General features: G+C 40.7%; 1 protein-coding gene and 1 long non-coding RNA gene across 12 annotated transcripts in view; one reads left to right on the top strand and one right to left on the bottom strand.

Annotated features, from left to right (window-relative positions):
* Nucleotides 1-13,934, bottom strand: part of LOC142827118 (uncharacterized) — a 56,734-nt gene extending 42,800 nt beyond the window's left edge. The window contains exon 1 of the long non-coding RNA XR_012901550.1: nt 13,793-13,934. This is a non-coding gene — a long non-coding RNA (uncharacterized LOC142827118). The remainder of the gene's footprint in view (nt 1-13,792) is intronic.
* The window catches only part of PTPRM (protein tyrosine phosphatase receptor type M), a 690,600-nt gene that overhangs the window by 445,217 nt on the left and 224,568 nt on the right, over nt 1-20,815 (top strand). The gene's annotated exons all lie outside the window — the stretch shown is intronic.

Below are 20,815 nucleotides of genomic sequence, written 5' to 3' on the forward strand. Positions count from 1 at the left end.
ATCTCATTTCCCTGAAATATAACATTAAACAATCCAGTTAAAACATGGACCAACACTTAATTTAGGACTTCATAGTACTCCCTAGAAATCCCATCGAGACCTGGAACTTTATTGTAGTTTAAATACTTAATTATAGTTTCAACTTCCGCTGCAGGAAGTTGTCTTTCAGGAGCTGCCACATCATCTTCTGAGCGCTTAGGCAGTTTTGCACTTCTCAAATATCTGTAAGTTCAGAATTTTGATGTTCTGAAGCATACAAAGTACCTAAAATAACTGATCTAAGAAAAAAGATTCCCTTGAATCACTTGTCTAAAATGAGACGTTTACTTTAATAGCCCATTAATTAAATTGCATCTCTGTATCTATGATTCGTACTGAAGCAATAAAAAATAATTGTTTAAGAAAGAGCATTGCTAACCCTTTTTTATTGGATTGCCTTAGAAAGACGAGTGGGAGTTGTGTCCTAGAGATATTCAGGTATTTATCATAATTTTTCTTCAAATGTGTTTCCTGTGAAAATCCTCCTTCGGTGAGAAAAATCCCTTTTCTGTTTTGATTGATTGTTCATCCCCTTTAATGTAAACAATTACAATCACCTATGTGTATCAAATCTGCTCCTTGTCAGTATATTTTTCTTTGTTAGAAACAGGAAGATCCTCCCCTCCCTTCCCAGCCAGATACCATCGTATTTGCACCTCTTCTTTGAATGAGACCTTTTATATGGACCATTTTACACACAGTAATTTTGAAATGCCATTATACCTGTATATTGCTTTTCCTTTTCTTAACACTGGTATTGTTGTAAACTAATCCTGAGTCTTATTTACTGTGATTATTAATTGAACCCTATCACTTTTTATTAATATAATATGCCTATTAAAACATATAGCAATATTTAATGTCTGTTTAATGTTCTCTTATCTTCCTTCCTTCCTTCCTTCCTTCGGATTTCACCACTGTTTTGTGGTCCCCTCTAGCTGTGGGAACCTGGGTTCTCATTACTTCCTCCATGGGCATGATGCTTCCATTTTGGAGGGCTTGTTTTTGTTTGTTTTTTTTAATATCTGTATTCTTAAGAACTAAATCTTCTCTAATCTTATCAAATCCCATTATAACAATGATCATAATAATCTCATCATGCCATCTTTGAGCTCACTTATTCTGAGAACTTTCCCCCGTAAATGGCCCTTCTTCAATTAATATACATTTTGGAATGGTTATGATAATTTTAAAATCAAACTTACTTTAGTAGAGGAGATCTGGATTTTTATTTTGTTATTAAGTTCACTTATAAATACTAAATTAATTGTAATTTTATACCAATTAAGTATACTTTAGAGTAATTTATTCTGGAGCTCAGCTTCTGGTTAGTTATACCCTTTTATCCTCATAACCACATACAAATAATATTCATTATTTATTGAAATGCCTTAGCCCATATATGAATCTTTTTATTTAGGATCTGGATTGCTTCTTTTCTCTTTTCTGTCATGATATCTTCATGATGTATTTGTTTTTGAGCAATTCCAGCTCTTTTCTTACTGATGTCCAGTGATTTGTTGGTGATTTGTGGGACTGATATCTTTGATGCCATTTAGATTATTCTTGAGCTGATTGATCTATTCCAGTGTCTATAAATATCTGTTCCCTTTCTTTGGGATCTGAGAGGGACATATTTGTCCTTTCATTTTATGGACAGTCTAAATTGGAACCCCCATTTGTATCTTATATTGTTCTTTTTAAATATCGTGGTCCCCTGGTAGAGTTCTCTTCACTTTCTAACAGCTGAAGTTGCCAAATCAGAGAAGTTTGTGTTGGCTGGTGTACTGGACTGAGTCGGACACTGACCCCTGCCCTGGGTCAGAGAGAGGCCAAGCTACTTCACTACAAGGAAGCATACTGGGTTAGTAGTCCAGGCCCCACCTCAGGGCGGGGCCACAACAGTTCAGGTTCTCAGGCCTATGTTCAGGCCGAATATTAGTCAAGATGCCCAGGCCCTACTTCTGGGTGGGGTAACATATAGTCCGGGCACTCAGACCTCTGTGCCGGCAGAGCATATGCCTTGGTTCTAGTTCAGAGCTGCAACAAGCAGTTCAGGGAGCACAAGCCTGTGTTTAGGCTTAGCAACAGTTAAATATGACCAGGCCCTTGTTCGGGGGCAAGAGGTAGCAAGCAGTTCAGGGTGCTCAGGACCGTTCTCAGGCTGAGTGATGGTTGGGTCTCCTAGCTCTGGCAGAGACCCAACAAGTGCAGATGTTTTGACAAGCCACAGTGTCAGTGGGGATCCTAGCCACAACACGCTGAACAGTTTACCTCCATATTCTCAGCCAGACATAGGTCAGCTACCCCTGGGCTACTTCCCAAGTCCCCCTACTTGGCATGATACCAGCTTCTCCGGGTCTAGAGGGAACAAAGATTCTGGCAGGGTTTCCATCAGCTCACGGTCTGCCATTTCCAGCATTCCTGGCAGTCTTGGCAAGTTGTCCTCCTGGTCGCTTGGCGGAGCCTCCTGGTGGCTTGGCAGAAGCAAGGTGTCTGGCTCCTTGCATTGGTGGGGCTGAACTGAGCTCTAAGCTCCAGCCTTTATACTTCCGGCCCCACCCCTCTGCTTCCTGGGGATAGGGCTAGGATGCTGTGGCCCTGCCCACAAGGGTGTCTTGGGGAGTTCCTCCCCTTCCAGGTCAGAGGGAGTCCAAGCTGCCTCACTATAGTGGCTTAAGAATCATCAGTGGTGCAGCTCTCTCCTTCATTGCCCTCAGAATTTTATGCCTATCTTCATAGTAGCATAGACTGACAATCATATCTTTTGGTCTGGAGCCTGCTGCAGGATTGGGGAGAAAGGGATCTGGAAACCCTCTCACTATGAATGTAATCTTTATTGCCCAGTTTTAATGTGTCATGGAAATTACCATTCAATGTATCCAGAAATTTCTCCCTTCAGTCTCCTCTGGAATAACTTTAATACATGTGGTGTTCCTGCATTCTCCATTTTCCATGGCCTCCAGTTTTAATTCTGTTTCTTCTTATCTTTTTTTTTTTTCCAGTTACTTGGATTCTTTCACCTAGATTAATAATGTTTTTCCATTGCTCATTGAATTCTGCTTCCACTTCTAATATTTTTCCATTAATCTCATTAATTTTATTTTTTACATCTCTAAAGTAAGGGTACGTCTATACAGCACAGCTATTTCGGGATACTGGAAATACACAAACAGTCCATTGTTTTGAAATAACGGGCGTGTTATTTCTCCATCCTGGTAAACCTTGTTGCCCGAGGGATAAGGAATGGCTTGAAATAGTGTGGTATTTTGAAATTTGGCACTGTGTAGATGTGACAGATTTCAAAATAAGTTATTTCAAAATTGATTTGAAATAAGATATGCAATTTGTGTAGAGCAAATTGCGTATTTTATTTCACATTTAGGGTGCTGGGTAGTTCCAAGTCTGGAACCCTTCCCTCATCTCCTTATTCATCTTTTTTATTTGTAACAGCAGGTCATCAGGTTAAACTTAGTCACTGATGCTTCTCCACCCATCTCGATAGTTTGTTTGGTAGAGGGGGAGTTACTTTATTTCATGGTCATGTCTTCGGAGAGGGGGCTTTATAATGGAGGATTTCTGTCTACTTTAGGTCTACTTGTTCCACCTTTCCAAAGTTGGCTGCTCCCACCCTTCCCCAATTCACATGTACTGTGACATGATGAAACCTGAATCACTGCTTTGGGTAACTAACAATCATGCTTTGTTGACAGTGCAACACCACAAATAGTAACAAAGCTATTTACAGCTGTCTCAGCAGGACAAACAAAACTAGGAGCTTATTCTTCCCTAAATACATCTACATAGCTTCAATTCACATCCATGGCAGTTACGCAGTTATCCAGAAGAGAATGAATACCTTCTGTCGAGAAATGCCAAAGTCACATACAAAGGTCATTGCTTGGCCAGCTGACAAGGAAGCAATGTGAGAGTGCATCTCCATACTGAAATTATTCTATCTTTGCATTAGAGCTCTAATATTTGTTGTTTGTGTAATTCAAGGGTTCTGATCCTCCCTGTTTAGCTGGCCACAATGTAAAGTGAGGAGAAAATTTTCTACTTTCTGCAACACCAGCTGAGTGCATTTTAATGGGATGCAGTGTCACTTGTGATTTATTGCCCTTTTTGTTCTTTTATGTGTTTATATTTGTCATTTTTGCCGTGGAAGTTTCATCTATAGAACAGTATAGTTACAAGAAAATGTTAAGAGGATACAGCCATGCCGTGGGAACTGCCTTATTCTTTGTTTGCAATGAACTATTGAGTCAAGTGTCAGATATTCTCCTTCAGAGACAGTGCAGGAAAATCAAGTAGCATTTTAAACATAGGCAAGTTGTCCACATACACAAAGCAGCTAAAATTAAAACAGTTATACTGAGGGATGGCTACTGCCACCAGAAATGCTTAAATGACAGCATCCAATTGTAAACCTGCTTCATTTGTATAAAAATAGGAATCTGAGTTGATTAAACATCAATTGATAGCGTAGTGATGTCCTCAGTACAGTAAAACTCCAATAGTCCAGCATCTAATTGTACGGCATTCCTGATAGTCTGGCATCAAAATGGCAAGAGCCTAGTGAATAAGCTTCGGCAAAAAACGAGTCACGTGGCAGCAGCTGAACCGAGCGAAACCGGACGAGACCGAGTCAGTCTGCCACTGGCATTGTGGCACACTGGACAGTGTTTGTGCTACAATAAAAAGAGTTACAAACACTTTATATACAGTATATTCTTTATATACAGTATATATATAGCCATCTTATAGTATCTCCTGATAGTCTGGCATATCCGATAATCCGGCACCACGTAGGTCCCAAAGGTTCCGGATTATCAGAAGTCTACTGATTTAAGTATTCTGTTTCATTATTTTTATTGTAATAAGAATTTGTTAAAGGGTTTGGTAGAATAACGTTCTGAACATGGTGTTATGTTTACAATAACACCTAGAGGCATCAGTCAGGGATACTGGGCCACATAGTAATGATTTATTATTCTTTGAGCAATGACTGTGTGGAAGGTTCTGTCATCAGGGGAATACAGTTCTGCTGCATGATTAGGAGAATAGGGAACAAGATTTAGAGAACTCACACAAGGAATCCTCCTTAAGGATATTAAGAAGTGGGTAATTGACTAATCATGTAGTCAATACAATTTGTATCAACATGATTCGTCGATATGGGGCTCCTTTGCAGGTGTAGTAGGAGCAAGTCAGGCTTGTGCCGGGTCCTGGAACTACCTCATTATGGTTCTGCCTTTTAAATGTAGAAAGAGCCTGGCTGCTCTTACTACATTTAAAATGCAGAGCTGAAGTGGTCTGGGACCCGGAGCAGGCTGGAACTGAGAAGTCCTGGCTCCCGCTGGGTCCCAGCCCTCTATGCCTCTGCCTACCCTCTCCCCACAAACACCCCATGGAGACGGTGCTGGGGGGAACTGGTTTTTAAGCTGGCTCTCCCCGGCATCTGCTTCCCTCCACTCCTTCTGCCTCTAATACAGAGGCAGCAAGGGGGAGGGAGGGGAGTGAGTAGTGACTCAACTACCTGATAAGCCTAGGCTTGTCAGTAGAGTTGCCAGATGGTTGAAACAAAAATATCGAACACCCTCCCCCCCCCCCCCCCCCCCCAAAAAAAAACACCGGGGAAACATTCTGTTGAATTTTGTGCTGGCAGCCTTGCGGAATCAGGTAAGCATGAGAGCTGGGGGTGTTGAGAACTAGGGGAGACTCGGGAGCGTGGGGGAGGCTGGACGCTGAGTGTTTGTAGGGTTGCCAGGTGCCCAGCATTTTCGCCTCCTGGCAGGGGGAAAAATTAGAAAATACCAGACATCTCAGGTGTCCAGTATTCTCTGAATTTTTTTACCGGACAAGAGGAAAAATACCGGACTGTCCAGATGAATACCGGACACCTGGCAACCCTACTAGGTAGTCGACTATTCAACTAGTTGCTTACTTCCCTAATCCTCCTTAGCCACTGCATGCATATAGTCACCAAAGGGGCACTTAATTCGAACTAGCGGAGCGCTTAATTCGAACTAGGTAAACCTCATTCTACGAGGACTAAGCCTAGTTCGAATTAACTAGTTCGAATTAAGGGCTGTGTAGCCACTTAATTTGAACTAGGGGGAGGCTAGCCCTCCCCAGCTTTCCCTGGTGGCCACTCTGGGCACCACCAGGGAAACTCTTCTGCCCCCCTCCCGGCCCCGGAGCCCTTAAAGGGGCACGGGCTGGCTACCGTGCCCGTGCCAGGTGCAAGCCTGCCAGCACCCAGCCAGCAGACCCTGCACCTGGCACGGCTCGTGCCAGCCACCCGCTGCCACCCAGCCCTCCACCTCTTCCCAGGACCAGGCTGGCAGCTCCTGGGAGCCTGCCCAGGACTGCAAGAGGCGGGCGCCCACCTGGTCTAGTGCAGACATCATGGACCTCATCCACGACCTCCACACTAGGCACAGGAAAGTGGCCGCCTAGGGCAGGAGAGCTGCCAGCCTGGCCACCCAGGAGCAGGAGTGCATGAAAATCAAGATGGTCCAGTGAGACCCCCGACCCTGAGCCCTGAGCTTAGAATGGCCGTACTGGGTCAGACCAAAGGTCCATCTAGCCCAGTAGCCTGTCTGCCGACAGCAGCCAACACTAGGTACCCTGGAGGGGATGGACCGAAGACAATGACCAAGCCATTTGTCTCGTGCCATCCATCTCCAGCCTTCCACAAACAGAGGCCAGGGACACCATTCCTACCCCCTGGCTAATAGCACTCCATGGACCCAACCTCCATGATTTTATCTCACTTCCCTTTAAACTCTGTTATAGTTCTAGCCTTCACAGCCTCCTGCAGCAAGGAATTCCACAGGTTGACTATTTGTTTAGTGAAAAAGAACTTTCTGTTATTAGTTTGAAGCCTGCTACCCATTCATTTCATTTGGTGTCCTTTAGTCCTTCTATAATGGGAACTAATGAAGAACTTTTCTTTATGCACCCTCTCCACACCACTCATGCTTTTATAGACCTCTATCATATCCCCCCTCAGTCTCCTCTTTTCTAAGCTGAAAAGTCCCAGTCTCTTTAGCCTCTCTTCATATGGGACCTGTTCCAAACCCCTCATCATTTTAGTTGCCCTCCCCTCTCCCACCCTCTCTCTTCCCCTTTCCCACCTTCTATTCCCAGTCTCCCCAAGTTTTGTTCAATAGAGAGAGTTTCTATTTTTGAACACACGTGTCCTTTATTTTCTACATCAGGAAGGGGGCCTAGGAAGGGGTAAGTGGAAGGAGGTGAGGGAGGAATGGGGTACGAGCCCCCAATGGGGAGGACTGGGGTGGCTCTGCGGGCTCCCCGGGGTGGAAGCTTTCCTGCAGCCCCCCCTGATTGACCCCCCCCCCCCCTCCAGATGGCAGCCTGCGGCAAGTGCAGCCTGTCTGATGGCCGAGTGCTGTGATGTGCCGAGTGTGGGCACTCAGGGCACTCCAAGCCAGGACTGCTTTGCAAGCGGGGAACCCCTGAGAACTGTCTGTCCGGGGTGGGGGTCGGGTCCCTTTAAGCACAGCCCTGGGCTAGCCTGAGGCAGCAGCTCCACACTCTTAAGTCCTAATCTGATGCCCTGCCGGGGTCCACTCAGTGTGAACATGCTAGTTCGAATTAGCAAAATGCTAATTCAAACTAGTTTTTAAGTCTAGATGCGCTAATTCGAACTAAGTTAGTTCGAATTAGTGCTGTAGTGTAGACATACCCTCTGTCATTTCCCCAGTATGGGGACATATGGATGCAACCAGAAACAAGCCTTGCGTTGCAAGCAATAGGATGTATCACCAGGAGCAGATCCACTGCTGCTTTGTGGCCTGAAAGATAGTAATCCTTTTCCAGCCCCCAGAAAGGACTTTTGTCCACAACACAATTAGTTAGACTTTGTGATAGAAAGTGAGAATATGTGCATTTGCTCTGGAGAGCTGAGTATTGATGGGTCATTTAATTGGTGTGAAGTCTGTTTTCAATCCACTGAAGACACAGCTAACTAACTAGGAACTTTATAGATTCCAGATCACATCTAAGAAAATAATTTGGCCTTGTATACTTGTATAAAGTTTTTTTTGCCACCAGAACATGCCCATTTTGTCCATTCTAATTTGAAAAAAAATCTGTTCGGTCAGTAATTTTAATCTATGTGAAAGAGGTTATCTTTTCCTTTAATATCACTGAAAAAATAGAAATGTAAAAAACCTGAAGTTAAATGACAAAAATATGAATGAGCTGAGCACAGCGGTATAAACTATAACAAATTAGATAAATCTTTAGCATTTGCCTGGTACAAATTGACATCCAAAATGTGTGATCTTCAAGAGCGGACTAGAATAGCAGCTAGTCCAAATACAAGAGAATAAAATCATGAATTAATTTTTAGATAATGTTTATGTATCTCATAATCTACAATTTCACTCTTTATATGAAAAATTATGCCTCTGATTATTGCTTTCCAAAATTGGACATGTTCTGCATGCCCTGCAATAAAAAAATGAGAGACAAGGGAAATGTGAAAAATTTAGAACTGTAATCAAAATAAAAGAGTGTGAATTCTGTTTTTTCCATCTGTAGTTATTGACTATATTCTTAATTGGTAAATAGTAAGAAATGCAGGTTAAAGGGAACTGGTTCTGGTAAGATATGTGGCTCTGAGGTGTGGCAAATCTGACAAAGTTTGCTTTAATTATAACAAGTAATAGAACATTGTCATATTTCATGGAGCCATTTAAATTAAGAGTGTACAACAATAAATAGAAGCCTTAGGGCACGTCTACACAGCAGGACTTAACTTGAAATAAGCTACTCATCTTGAGCTATGCTAATTTTGGCGCTGTCAACACACGAGTTTTTTCTAGAGCATTCTACAGTATTTCATAGAGCACTCGTCCCCTGACCTCCCTTACTCTTCATACAATGAGGATTACGGGAATTGGAGTAAGAAGCCTGTTATTTTGAATTTATTTCGAAATAATAGGCTTTGCTGTGTGGACGCACGCTACATGGTAATTGATGTTATTCCAAAATAGCGCTGCTGTGTAGACATAGCCATAGTGTTTAGAAAGTTACAGCAAGTAGGAGGGCATTACTCTTTTATTATAACCAAGAGGACCGAAGTGAATACCTCTTTGGGCAGCATAATATTATGATAGTTTGTGGTTCACATGGCTTCTGTATTCCATGAAAAGAATTAAAATGTTAATATATAACTTCTATGGTAACATTAGCTCTGGAGTAATTTTTCAACACTATGCAAGACACCACCATTCTTTTTCAATGAGTTGCTCACCTAATTCCCCATGCATTATAATGGAAATGTGTGTTTCTTTAATTATGGGAGTTAGACTGATAATAGATTACTTTAGAACACTGTAATTGTTAAGATGACAATTAAATATGTGTTTGTGTGTATTTTCAAAAATATTTATCCTAAACTCTCATGTAGTTTTTTGTCATTTCACTTCCCATTATTGTTGATAAATAAAAAGTTTGTATGCAAATAGAAACATCTTAACTGAGCCAGATTAGATTTACATATTTGCATCAGAACCATATGGATTTTGCAATCTCGTGGTTCTGCAGGCAAACTGGACAAAATGAAGCAATTTTGACTAAGTTCTGCTTTCGTTTTTTCAGTTTGTTCAGACTTGAAGCTCAAAGTGAAGCAAAATTGCAAACTTGTGTGTGTCAGAACCAAAGAAATTATACATGAAAATCCTATGAAGCAAAGTACCCATATTTCATACAAGCCTAGTTTGGGAATCATTGAATAAGTTTCTGTTTATGAATAGTTTGATAATTAGCAGTGAAGGGAAAGGAGCTATAGGAAAATAGACTATGTAAAGTATTCTGGCTAAAATGTAACAGTTTAGAAAGTTTTCCCTGGTCCCTAAAAGACTGCAACCAATTTATGAGAAATGAAGCGTAAATGAGTAATAAACAATTATACATTCAGAAGGGTCTATTCTTGTTGATACATTTAACATTGCTTCAATTTGGACAGCTCTGTTATTGCCAAAAACTGCAAATGTTTCTGAGGTTTGCATAAATACAGCATTAGTACTGTAACTCAGCTACAGAGGCAGATTTCCATGGGATAATTTTTTGTCTGTTATATTTTTTAACACGTTTCCCTTCCCAAACTTCTACTCTTTTTCTCATCCAAAAATTGGATGAAGCCTTCTCCATCTGTATATTTTAAAGTTGATATTAGATGGGAATGAAAAGAATAATGAAAAGATTTTTTGTCTTTTTGTCCAGCATTTTAGAAAGGAAGCCTCTTATAATTTTTTTCTATCACTCTTGTTATGCCCTCTTCCAAAGAAACCAACGAGCAGTGAATGGGATAGTCAGGGAATTCCAAGGAACTGACTTTCCAGCATTACTTATGAAGCCTCTTAATAATGTCAGGGAGGCTTGGGGGTCATGTTTCTGGAGTTGATAGAGTGCAGACTTTCAATCTGTACAAATGACAACTTAGATTGGAGATGAAAGGCTGTCCAGTTTTAGAGCTGGAAACTCACCACTGCCCTGACTTGCTGCCTCCTACCCCCATGGCAGCACAGAAAGAGAGCTTGCTGCCATTTACAGTGGGATTGAGTGCTCTTTGAACTTAACTCTCAATTGGCAATCTGCAGTGGTATCCGAAGACAATTCTCCTTTTGGTGAGAACCCCAACTTCCTAGCCACAGAATCCCAAAGAACGCCAATTAATCAGCTACTGTTGGATACCAGGCCATTTTCCTGCACTCCTGAGGCAAATCTGCTGGATGTGGCCCCTTCTGTTCATAGAAGCATTGACAACAATCAAGCTATCTGTGTCCATGCCAGCAGAACAAAATGTCCAGTCTTGACTGAGTCTCCGGGTTAGGCTAAAAGGGGTAAAAAACAAGGGTGATGTCATGCTAGGGGTCTACTGCAAGCCACTTACCCAGGTAGAAAAGGTGGATGAGGCTTTTTTTAAACAACTAACAAAATCATCCAAAGCGCAGGATTTGGTGATGATGGGGGACTTCAACTATCCAGACCTATATTGGAAAACTAACACAGTGGGGCAGACTATCCAATAATGTGGGTGTTACTCATGGCAGCAGCGAAAGCTGTGAAGGCTGCTGGTGCATGGCGCAGGGCTTTCCTTGGGCCACAGGCCATTTCCCCTGTGGCTGCAGCTTTAAAGGCTGCAGGGGAAGGGACACTACAGAGTTCTGATGAGTTCTGATGAGTGAACAGAGTGACAAAGAATCTCTGGAGGCCACTTATTTCAAAGTAACCAAAACTATGCAATCTACACATGCCCGATTTTGAAATAGCTCTTCAAAACGGACGTTATTCCTTGTGAAATGAAGGTTACAGATTTTGGAATAAGAGGCCGGGCTCGCTGTGTAGACGCTCACCGTGTTATTTCGAAATAATGCTTCAGGGTAGATGTGCCCAGAGACCAGATCTCCCTCCTTTTACCCCCTTTCTTCCAGCACCAGGGAGTATTTGAGACTATTTTATCACCTCGTGATGAATGAAAACTTTAATTTTGTTAGGTTTTCTTGGTGAAAAATGGAGCTATTGGAAAGTAATTTCTTCTCACGAGGACAAAAGCTGTTTTATTTTGGGGGGAATTTTGTGTTTGTTTGCTTTTCCACCCTGTCTTAAGAGCTGGCATTTGTAAACCAGGAAGTGGGTCAGAGATTCTAGTACAGGTGGGGGGGGGGGTTAGTAATTAAAGTTGGAATTAAGCTTTATTTTCTTGGTACTTTTTTGTGTGGTTGGTTGTTGGAGTCACAGTCAGAGTTAAAATAGCTTGAGGGGCTCTTTTAATTTTCTTTTTCCTTTTTAAAATGTATAGGCACCTGATGCTTGAAGGAGGGGCTTTAAAATAAATAGCCCTGCAGTATAGCTAATCACTAGAGCATGGATCATGATGAGGCAAAGGGATGTACATCACATTATTAGTTTGGTTTGGTTGTGGCATCTGTGAATGTTATTTCTTATATCCATCAAAAAAATCCCACCAAAACCCCAAACTCCTACTTTGAGTTCACATGTGCTAAAAGTGAGTTGACAGTTATAAACTGAATTGAAAATCAAAAGAGATTAAGGCATCTCCATCAGTGAATTTAATTGTATCACATGGCTCAATACCTTACATAGGAACATAAGAAGGGCCATACTGAGTCAGACCAAAGATCCATCTAGACCAGTCTCCTCCTGGCTTCTGTCAGTGGCCAGTGCCAGATGCCCCAGAGGGAGTGGACAGAACAGGGAATCATCAAGCAACCCATCTCCCATCACCCATTCCCAGCCTCTGACAGAGGCTAGGGACACCATTCCTACCCATCCTGGCTAATTGCCATTGATGGACCTAATCTCCATGAATATATCTAGTTCTTTTTTGAACCTTGTTAAAGTCCTGGTCTTCACAACCTCCTCAGGCAAGGAGTTCCACAGGCCGATGATGCGCTGTGTGAAGAAAAACTTCCTTTTGTTTGTTTTAAACCTATTAATTTCAGTTGGTGACTCCTACTTGTTATGTTATGGGAACTAGTTAATAACTTTACCTTATTCACTTTTTCTACATCAGTCATGATTTTATAGATCTCTATCATATCCCCTCTTAGTCTCCTCTTTTCTAAGATGAAAAGTTCAAGTCTTTTTAATCTCTCTTCATATGGGACCCATTCCAAACCCTTAATCATTTTTGTTGCCCTTTTCTGAACCTTTTCCAATGCCAATATATCTTTTTTTGAGGTGAGGCAGCAACATCTGTATGCAGTATTCAAGATGTGGGCATAACATGGTTTTATATAGAGGCAATAAGATGTTCTCAGTCTTATTCTCCATCCCTTTTTTTAATGATTCCTAACATTGTTTGCTTTTTTGACTGCTGCTGCAATATACCATTATTCATAAGACATATTTTCATGAGTGTACTTGCACACACACATGACCTATGACTTTTACTAAAGTACAATATTTGTTAATGAAGGAAAGACAACTGAGCACCAATATATATATAGTATAAAATAATAATATAGAGATAAGTAAACACCCTCTCTAGAAAATTAGGGCCCAGTTCTCCATATATAGTATATGAATAATTCACCAAAACAAAGAAAATGAATGGGAGTTATCATGTTATAGGGAGAGATACAGGGATTTCAGAACTAACAGTGGATTCAGTACTGACCAAAACGCAGAGAGAGACATATTTCCTGCTCACTGGAGAATACTATCTACACCTGATCATTTGGCAAGGGAACAGCAAGGCAGAAAGGGAAAATATTGTAAAAAGAAAATAGACCTTAAGCCAGTGGGTTTACAAAGCTACTATATTGAATGCATGTACTGGAAACGGGAAAAAATGATCAAAACCACCTTCTGTCATAAATTATGTCCTATCCCAGAGTGTATCAACACCTTGTAACTTCAACCATATGGACAAAAAAGCAGTACATTTTCCAAAGAATAAATAAGCATGTTAATATGAAAGGAACCAATGAAGTATGTTGAGGGGGGAGAGGTTTCTAGCATTTCTGGAATTCTGGTGGGAGTACTGAAACAAATAATTTTGTGAGCAGAATAAATGCTGGTTAGCAGATGAGGACTGAATGTCAGCTGCTTTCAGTATCAACAGACTAGCTGGGGCAGTAATTCATTTAATCTATAGATCTGTACGTGTTTTGGATCATCTCCAGGACAGTCTCAAATCTTGGCATCTGGACCAGCATTTCAATTCAAATAGCAAGTATTTTGGACTTACTTGTAGAAGTGCCTCTCCTGCCACAACCTTGGAAATTAGAGCTCAATAATTCACTCCGTATGAGGAGGAAACTGGCATAAAGACCCTTCTTCAGTCCCTTTCTGAAGATCTACGAGGATAATTCTCTAAGTGCCAAGTCATAACAGAAGGAACGATTGATACCCATTGCGCAATTGTTTTCCTCCCTCTCTCATTTCTTCTGTTAGATTGTGATACTGACTTGTTGCAGCCTGTCTTAATTGAGACTGAACCTCATTGGGGAAAAGGCTCATTTTGCTCTGTGTTTGAGCTGTTCCTAACACAACAGGGCTCCCAATCTGATTTAGAGTTTCTAGGTGCTACTGAAATAACAGCAATAATAACAATAATGCCTTCCCCACCTACTCTTGTGCTTTGCTGTGTACTTGGAAGGCTTGGGAGTCTTTAATGCCAAATTTTCTGATCGTTTCAATCCTGTTGCTATGTGGCAGCAACAATAAAGTCGTTGGAATGGATAATCAAAGGCAGTGCCACATGTCTGTGTCTCCCGTTTTGCATGATTCCAGCTGCCTAATCACAATGCAGCTGTCACACAGGGGTATAACATTTCATTTCCCTGACCTGCTCTGTGAAATGAGTTAAAGGTAGGTGTTGAAAAGTGATACTACTTGGATCATGCTACCTGCATAATAATTTGATTGCATGCCTCAAAAGAGTATGAAATCTTGTAGGTGTGATTATTAATTTTTCCCTAGGGAAAAGCAGATGGATATTTACCAATTTCAGAGTAGCACAGGTCAATAGTTAAAGTAAAAAAAAAAAATCATGGTCTGGTTAATAATAGGAAAGTAAGTCATTGGAGACTGAGATGGTTTAAACTAGCTGTGTTATCATCGGGGAGACTTTTAAATTTAACCATTACATCAGTCGAGGTTACACCTGAAAATGAAATTTAACTGGAGAAATCTTGGGAATGACTTATTGAGCAAGATGGTTAGATACCATAAAGCTGCAGTGAAAGTAAAAAGGCACCCAATTGGTCAGTCTTGAGTGGGAAATAAAGTGAAGACCAATCTATTTTAGTTAGAGGAATGGACTATTTATTGGTGTAAATAAATAGCAGAAAAATCTTAAGAGATTTTGAATGAAGTGCTTTATTCAGAGCAACTGAAGATGGTTTTGGTTAGTTGTTGTTTTTATCCCATTTCCTTCAGTTTGCCTGTTTATAGTATGACTGGTAGCTCCTGGCCATTGGAATGGGATTATTTTAATGATTGCTTATTCATATACAGTGACTTCTTTATCTATTTTAATAGATATTTCATAAACATTCCTAAACAGCTTTATTAATTTAAAACGAACATAAGCTTTCTGCGTGTGCTCTCACTCTCTAATATTATTTTGAATTTATCTGATGGGGGGCTCTTATTATTCAGGAAAATTATCTAGTTTGACAAGCACATTCAAACAGATTTCCATACTGTTTAAAAGAATTATGTTATGTTTTCTGAGTTTATTTAAACAATTTTAATAAGGCATGCATCATACGCTACTTATTGTAACCTTGCTTTACGTTCAGTAAGCTATTATTGGTTTTCATTCTATATAAACCATCAGCATTGTGCTTGTCTCTTTACAAAACACAGGGAATAGATAGCAAAAAATATTCCGATACAAGGGGAATGATCCTTCCCATAGCACCCAGACAGAGTGACAGCTGGGCCCTGAGAATTCTGTTGGGAAAAGAGAGGAATTTTCCATTAACTCCTCGAAGCCATGGAGCAGCGACAGGATTGTGTTGCAGGAGTTAGTTCAGGAATTAAAAGTAGCTGAGCCACTAAGTAATAGTGACCATAATATTCAACATCCTAATGGGAAATAAGATATCAAACAGTGACACTAAATTTTATAAAGGGAAATTTTAATAAAATGAGGCTAATCAAAGTGGCCCTAGAGTCAAAAGTAAATGAAGTAAAATCCTGACACATGGCATGGATGCTACCTCAGAAGACATTAATTTCTTCAAGGCATGCATACCATTGAACAAAATCAAAATCAGTAAGCAAGATATAAACCAGTATGCCTAGATGGAAAATTTTGAGAGATTTTTTGAGCCGAATAGAGATCTTTCAAAATCTGAAAATTGAATCCCAGTGAAACCAGTAAACAGCAGACAATATGTGAAAGGAAAATTAAGAAGGACTAGGGGGCTGCACCCCTACTTGCTACGCTTGCCAACTCCCCCTCTCTGGGGGTAGACAGCCCAAGTGCTCCCTCTGGCCACTGGGGAGGGCTGGGCCAAGGCTGTGACAGCCCTGGCTGTCTTCCCCCTGCCCCCTCGGCCACTAGGGAGGGCCAAGGCTGTGCCAGAGTGACATGATGATGTCACTCTGTCGTCTTCCAGGAAACTTGTTTTTACAGAGAAAGGGAGTTAGGATGGATTTTGAAGAACAAATGAATATAAAAACAAAAATCCTTATAAATCAGATCTGGGAAGCCTGAGAGAGAAACTCACTGGATTCACTGGAATACCAAGAGACAAAAGGAGAAATTAAGAAAAAAAAGGTCATTGCTCAGAAGCTCAATGATTTAGTTGCATCCATCTCTGCTACAGAGGATGTTAGCGGGTATACCTACCCTGGTACTATGTTTTTCTGGTAATAAAATATAAGGTACTATCACAGATTGAGATGTCAGAAGAAATTGATGGACCTACTTGCTAATTTAAAAAGTAATAAGTCACCAGACCCAGATGCTATAGTATATCTAAGAGTTCTGAGGGAGATTTAATATTAAGTGGCTGAGCAGCTAAAATATTGGGGATCTCATTAAAAACAGCTATGATACTAGAGGATTTTATGGTAGCAGATCTCGTCACTATATTTTTAAAAGGCTGCAAGGTTGATTTGGGGGATTACAACTGGTAAACCTTGGATCTATATCTAGCAAACTGGTTAAAACTATAATAAAAACTGTAATAAAATGTTAAGATGGTTAGATCATGATATAGCAGTTTATAACTAGCCCAGGTTCTGTAAAGGAAAATCACATCTCATTAGTTTCTTAGGATTTGTTTAACATGATGATGAAATAAAGGATACAAAAGAATCAGTTAATGTAATTCGTTTAGATTTTAAATAGACCTTTGGCAAAGTCTCTCACAAAAGGCTACTAAAGAAACTAAGTTGGGAAACAAAGTATTGTCATGAATCAGAAAATGATTGAGACCGGAAACAGAGTAGGAATAAAAGGTCAATTTTCGTCATGACAAATGGTTAGCAGTGGGGTTGGCACCTCTAAGTGCCCTGGTAGATCAGTGGTTGCTGAATCTCTGGAAAGGTGAGTGCGCAGTCAAATTTAATTTTTAGATAATACACAGTTATTTAAGTTAGCGGTGTCCAAGTAAGAATATGAGGAGCTTCAGAGGGACAAAGTGAAACTAAATGAATGGGCAGCATGATGATTGATGAAGTTCAGAGTTGATAAATGCAAAGTAACACACACTGGAGGGAAAAATCTGAACTATTCATAAACCTGACATATCTTGGTGAAGCCCTCTGCTCAATGTGCAGCTATGGTCAAAAAAAAAGCAAATGAAACGATAGGATGCCTAAGGAAAGGGATGCTAGATATATAATATAAAAATATATATTTCCATTATACATCTGAGGTTCAGCCTTATATAGAACAGTGAACAGATAAAAAGGATCCAGAATGAAAGGGGTCTCTAAGAAGGGTGACATGAATTATTATAATCGTTACATTGATTGGGATAGTTTACTTTAGAAAGGAGAGAAGTGAGAGTGGGTTTGATCTAATTATATAAAATAATGAATGGCCTATGTAAGGTAAAATAGGAGTTTCTGTTTCCCCCTGTGACATAACACAAGAACAGTGGAACATTCAATAAAACTGGAAAGTGGGAAAGTCAAAACTGATGAAGGACAGTACTTTTTCATTTAAGACGTGTTTATACCCTGAAGCTTACTACTCTGTGATGTGACTGACTCCAAAAACACAGTAACAGTCCAAGAGGGATTGGACAATAATAGGCTTAACAAGAATGTCCAGATTTGAAATAGTTCATACTAAAAGAGTTTAGAAAGAAATATAAAACATTGTTTCAGGCTTAAACCAATCTCTGACTAGGGCAAATTAGCCTGAGGCCATCATGGAGGATGGTTCTATTCCACATCTGTCTTCTGAAGAGGTTTCTTACACCTTTCTCTGAAGCATCTCTGGCTAACAGCTGAGACAGGACACTGTACTAGATGGATCGTTGTGTGAACCACTGTGGTAATTCCTTCGTCAGGATTGGCAATAAGCAGCCTGCAGCCCACATGTTGTTGTATAGAGTTAGCCTCTGGCAGGCGGCTAGCCACTTTATTTATCTGCGCATTTGCAGGTAAGACTGCTTACCGTTCCCAATGGCCACAGATCACTGTTCTTGGCCGCTGGGAACTGCAGGAAGCAACGCAGGCTGAGTCACGCTTCCTGCAGCTCTAATTGGCCAAGAACAGCAAACTGTGGCCAACAAGGACTGCAAGAGTCTATACCTGCAGATGCTCAAATAAATCATCTGACCCATGGCCCACCAGTGACCCTCGTGAACCACATCTGGGCCACAAGTCTCTTAGGGTACATCTGCTCAGCAGGGCTAAATCTGAAATAAGCTACACAACTTGAGCTACGTCAATGCGTAGCTAAAGTCAAAATAGCTTATTTCGGCTTTTGGTGCTGTCTGCACACCAGTCCGAGTTAGAGCATTCTTCTCCTGACTTCCCATACTTCTCATGAAATGAGGATTACAGGAGTCAGAGAAAGAAGTCCGGAGTAAGAAGAGAGATTAAGAAGACTTGGACTTTTCAGCTTAGAAAAGAGGGGTATGTCTACACTACCACCCTAGTTCGAACTAGGGTGATAATGTAGGCAACCGGAGTTGCAAATGAAGCCCGGGATTTGACTTTCCTGGGCTTCATTTGCATAAAGCCGGGCTCCGCCATTTTTAAATGTCCGCTAGTGCAGACTCCATGCCGCATGTAGCCGCGTGGCACGGAGTCTGCACTAGCGGACATTTTAAAATGGCGGCTCCCGGCTTTATGCAAATGAAGCCCGGGAAATTCAAATCCCGGGCTTCATTTGCAACTCCGGTTGCCTACATTACCACCCTAGTTCGAACTAGGGTGGTAATGTAGACATGCCCCAGGAGACTAAGGGGGGATATGATAGAGGTCTATAAAATCATCACTATATAAGAACTAGGGGTCACCAAATGAAATTAATAGGCAGCAGGTTTAAAACAAACAAAAGGAAGTTTTTCTTCCCTCAGCACACAGTCAACCTGTGAAACTCCTTGCCAGAAGACGTGGTGAAGGCTAGTACTTTAACAGGGTTCAAAAAAGAGCTAGATAGATTGATGGAGGTTAGGTCCATCAATGGCTATTAGCCAGGATGGGTAGGAATGGTGTCCCTAGCCTCTGTTTCTCTGGAGTTGGGTGACAGGGGAGGGATCACGTGAAGATTACCTGTTGTGATCCCTCCCTCTGGGGCATCTGGTATTGGCTGTTGTCAACTGTATACTGGGCTATATGGACTTTTGGTCTGACCCAGTATTGCTGTTCCTATTTTCCTCTGGCTGGGCATTATTTCTACATTATGTCAAAGTAACTGCTTGTGTGTAGATGCCAGCTGTTATTTCAGAATAAAGTTAGTTATTCCAAAATAACGCTGCTGTGTAGACATACCCTTATTGCCCACTCCTGTCCTATGTTCATATGTCCCTACTCTAGTCTCTGCCATTCCAATATCCCTTCTCCAGGTATGAAAAACTTCATATCTGAGCTGAAGGATCTGTATGGCCATGGATCCTCCCCCTCAACTCCAAAAAAGGCACTGCATACAACCATGCAAAGGACCCTAAAAGAGAAGCTCTCCATAACATGCACATGGGGTGCATGCTTTGAATGTGCTGTTGGCATGCTTCACTTCCTTGCACATTGTAACTATATTGATTCTGTTATGTTGAGGGCCCTGCACAGTAATGGAGAGAGATAATAGATATTGAGAAAAACATATTGGATGATGCAGATATCTCCTTTAGATTATAAAAAGATTTTATTTAATCTCTTTTTATAGGTAGATTTATGCTTTTATTAATCAGTTAAGTTAACACTGGTAGCTTTCATAGAAGAAAGGAAATTATAAGGACAAATCTGAATTAAGAAGATGGTCACCTTGCACACTAGAAAATGCTGGATGTTCCAGTCATCCAGTCCCTATAACATCTGATACGGTGATTGTCTTCATACCTATCTTCTAACACACATTCCTCATTCTTCACTCATACAAACAAAAATTACATAATTGTCTCTGTAAACTCAGATCTAGTACAAAAAAAAATCTTAAATTAAAAAAGAAAACAATCCTAACAGTAAAAGGGTGATAGTAGACCCTTTTGGTGTATTTCTTCTTTAACATTAATAACAAACACAAGCAGTCTGCTTAATGCATTTCTGCCAACAGCACTAGGCTGCTCCTTTCTTCAAGTCAGAAGGATGGCTTGTAAGGTATACTGAGGCACATTACATTGCATAAAAGCTACATTTTAGTTTCGTAGTTACATTATCTCCCTTTTGACCTCTCAAGCATATAGGTAGGTAGGTAGGTAGGTAGGTAGGTAGGTAGATAGATAGATAGATAGATATCATGAGCTTTCAGCATCCTTTCTCCAGATACTTTAAGAAAAAAGGAGGGGGGAAGATGGGTGGGAGACAGAGCATCTTTCTCTCCCCCACACCCTTCTATTTATTTCGAGTTTTCATTTCTCCTACTCATAACTCTGGTCATATGAAGAAGTGTATTGTGCCTATGAAAGCTCATGTTACCTTCTTTCTTCATGTTTAGTCTATAAAGTGCTACCAGATCATTTTTGTTTTTTTTATATAAAGTATGACCCTCTCAAGAATACTTCTTGAGTGGATCACACTTTATATAATTATTGGGTTTTTGCCAACGAAAGCTCATGATATATATTTTTAGTCTCTA

Source organism: Pelodiscus sinensis, chromosome 2, assembly GCF_049634645.1.
Source record: "Pelodiscus sinensis isolate JC-2024 chromosome 2, ASM4963464v1, whole genome shotgun sequence".
NCBI classification, from domain to species: Eukaryota; Metazoa; Chordata; order Testudines; family Trionychidae; genus Pelodiscus; species Pelodiscus sinensis.